General features: G+C 45.2%; 1 long non-coding RNA gene across 1 annotated transcript; it reads right to left on the bottom strand.

Annotated features, from left to right (window-relative positions):
* Positions 1–1,300: 1,300 nt before the first annotated feature.
* Positions 1,301–2,528, bottom strand: LOC124651275. Its single transcript, XR_006987340.1, has 3 exons — positions 2,035–2,528; positions 1,859–1,942; positions 1,301–1,350 (listed from the first exon to the last, which is right to left on the bottom strand). It is a non-coding gene; the product is annotated as an uncharacterized LOC124651275 (long non-coding RNA).
* Between the last annotated feature and the right edge of the window lie 1,082 nt (positions 2,529–3,610).

Below are 3,610 nucleotides of genomic sequence, written 5' to 3'. Positions count from 1 at the left end.
AGGGGACTTAGAGGACGCAAGAGGAACGTCATAGGCAATATGGTGGGGTTAAGCGGCAACGCGCAAGCACTAAAAAAACCTATAGAGACACTCTACAACATTCGTCTAATCAGAGAAGATGAGAGAGCGCATAAACTAACAGTTCTATACTCTGCAAACATAACACGGCCAACGCTTTCCCCCTTCGCAAAGAAGTACTTACAAAGGCACCCACACGATTGTCAAGTTTTAACCATTTATTATTAGAGTTGTGCTAACTTACTACGCAAGTTATTATGATTGAAACAGCAGGTGTAAGTTTTCTATGGTCGAGTCATACAGCTCCAAGTCGTCCATAACCGCGGACACGGCTTATCGATAAGATGTAACCCTGCAGGGGTGCCCAAATGTGCCCACACGCACGATCGACCCACTTATGACAGGTGGATGTCACGACTCGCACTCTCCTTCACGACAACAATGTTCAGGAAGCCACCTAACCAAGTTGAACCCGAATCGAAGTCCGGCCGTATCTCCGAAGCGGACTTAGGCCGTTTGAGTCTACGGCTAAGTCGGTTCCTAGGAGATGCACATTGGATCGGAGCTCACTGCGGGGAGATGACCAATGACCTCACTCTTTCAGATACCGCTTAACATCGTATCCCACCTATACGTGCGTACAAGAACAAAGGGATACAAGGCATGAGGCTTCCCCAAAAGTAACAGAAGGAAACAAGCTTGCACGCACGCATCAAAAAGGAAACGTTACAATCTAGTTGTGGCCACTGGACAAAGCTGTAGATTCCGGTAGTGGTCGAGGGGAGACCCATAGGCATACCCACGTGTGGTTAGAGCGCCCAGTCTCGGAACAGATAACAAGAACTCGGGGTCCTAAGCTTTAAAGAAACACAAGTGAGCCGCCATAAAACGAGCAACTGACCCACCGATGTCTCCGCTAACAATTATTAACAAGTAACCATGATAGTTCCAACAGATATAACCATAAACCATGTGTCATGTTTCCCAACTGATAACCCGATAAGATAGCGGTAACAGTAACGAGATATAAACAACACTAGCATGCACTACGACTCGCAAGGCAGACCCGATAACCAGACAACGTACTGTAGGAGGTTGGTGGTTGGTGGTGGCAATATGGGCTGCTTGAGGTAACAAGTGGAAGGGACACATGACAAGAACGCAACTTAAGGATAGCATGAGGGAGAAGGCAAAATAAAATAGGTGAGCGACTTCTGCAGGGGCAGAAGTATAGGGGAAATGCATGCCTGTTAAAGCTTGCCGAGGGACATCCGGAGAACTCGTCGTATCTCACCACACCACTTCGGGATCCTATCCGGGAAGAAGCAAATGCTGGAACACACAACGCATGCAATTCTTACTACTACATATAAAGAACATCCAGCATGATCAAGATGATATGCATGACATGGCATATATGGTGCAATGCATCTTATCCAATTTAATCGGAGTCAGAACCCCGAACACACAAATTAGGTTGGAGTTGCATTTTCTATCGTCAAATTTAAGGGTGGATTAGCATGGCACAACATGGCAGGGGTGAGCTACATCAATATTAAACGGAGCGGGGAAAACCGTAGTTGGTATCCGAAATACTCCGCATATATGTTAGGCGATTATGCAAAACTACCACGAATGATTATGCAAAACTACCACGAACGACATGATGCGAAATGCAAACATGAATATGGATGGCATATTCATGTTCTTCACATTTTTCTGAGCAATTTTCATATAAAACATATTTTATTTCAATGAACGGTTTGAAAGATATGATTTATACAAGATTTGAAAAAAAAAGGATAGAATAAACATAGGCACGGGCTGGTACGGGCCGGACCTGAGCGACGGATGGTGGCCTGCCGCACGCTCAGCGTCGAAGAAGCTGGCAGGAACATGGGCCGAGGCCCAGTAGGCGCTGGATCTGGTGAAACAAGCAGAGAACAAAAAGTTGGCTTAATTAGCCTGGTTCAAGATTTGAACCCAAGATCTCATGGCTAGAATCAAGGAGCTAACCACTGTGTTACTGGTTCGATTCGTGTAGAGACAAGGGCGCTATGCAAGATGAAGGAAAAAGAGGCGGAGCTCAAGGATGTCACCCATGGCGGACGGCTCAGGTTGTGGACGGATCTTGCGTTCCAGGCCGAACCAAGACGAGCTGGAGGCCTTCGGGGTTGCCCCAGAACATGGGGAATCAGATAGTGGTGGTGCGGACTTCAGGGGGTCGCCGGAGTGGCCGGAATTTGAAGATGAACGCCGGTGGTCGGAGACGGAATCGGCGAGCGTGACGACGTCCCAGGGCCTCCTAGGACAATTCCTTCGAGGAGGAGGATGAGGACGATGGTGCGCACCTTTCGGTGCCCTCAGCTTGGCGAGGGGCAGCCTCAAGCAACGGCGCCATGGCGGCATGGTGTGGTGCTGTGGGAGTTTTCTCCTCCGTGAGCTCACAGATAAGAGAAAAAGGGTGAGGAGAGGAGGAGATGGTGGCGGCGGCGTGAGAGAGGGAGATGGTTGGGGCTAGGGTTTGCTGCTGCACTGGTGTGGGGATTAAAAAGGGAGGAGGGAGAGCAGGTGAGAATGGAGAGAGGGGGAGGACCACTGTCTCCACCACGCCATGTGCATGTTCCTCCCGTCGCTATCCTGGATGACGAGGACGGGGAAAGAAAGGAGGGGGCCGAAGGGGTAGCGGGCTAGGAGGGATGGCCTTGCTGGGCTGCTGCTGCGAGTGGGCTTCTCCACGAAACAAGAGAAAAAGGTTACAGAGAGGAAGAAAGGGTCCAGGAAGGTTGGCTGCCAGGTTAGATTAGGTTTTTCTGTTTTATTTTAAACCTTTAAAACAAAACTGTTTTGAATTCAAATTGAAACCAAACCAAAACAACACTTTATTTTTGAAAATGGAAACATTTAAAAATAAGTTTGTTTTGTTATATAGTTTGGGCGTTAGGGTTTGTGTAAAAGAAAAGGTAGAGGGATGGTTTGATATAAAAACCATATGAGAGGGAAAACCTAAATAGTTTTATTTAAAAAAAAATCTTTTAGTTTATAAGATCTTGTGGATGATATGATGCATATGCCATGATGATGCACAAAATAAAAATAACAAACAATTCTAATATGGGTATTATCCTGGGCCGCTACATAATACTAACCATAGCCATGTTCATACAAGAATATTAGAGAAGTACTAATCCTAGTTGTTCAAGTCAATATTTGATCTTAGAAGTGAGAACCCTATTTCAATAACAATACCTTAGCAAACCAATTCTATAATCATCACCACTTGGTATTAATTATAAACCCTAAGAACCTAAGTGAGTGTGATGGAAGGAATAATAAAGAGAGATTAGTGAGGAATGAGTGGATCTTGTCTAATGCATGATCATAACTTGTAGATATAAATGATAAGTTAAATCATATGATCACTAGATCTCATTTATCACATAAAATAATAAGTATATCACTAGTAGTTAAACCCTACCATGCCTCATGCCTATTTTATACTTCAATTAGTGAAGCATCCCCAAAACTATAAACCTTTCACCTAGGAATCAGTTCACATAAAATATTATGTCCTAACTTGTGTATCATGGAT

The sequence above is a fragment of the Lolium rigidum genome, chromosome 5, assembly GCF_022539505.1.
Source record: "Lolium rigidum isolate FL_2022 chromosome 5, APGP_CSIRO_Lrig_0.1, whole genome shotgun sequence".
In the NCBI taxonomy this organism is placed as follows: domain Eukaryota; kingdom Viridiplantae; phylum Streptophyta; class Magnoliopsida; order Poales; family Poaceae; genus Lolium; species Lolium rigidum.
Note: the sequence above shows the minus strand (reverse complement) of the source record. Positions and strands in the feature narration are given on the sequence as shown.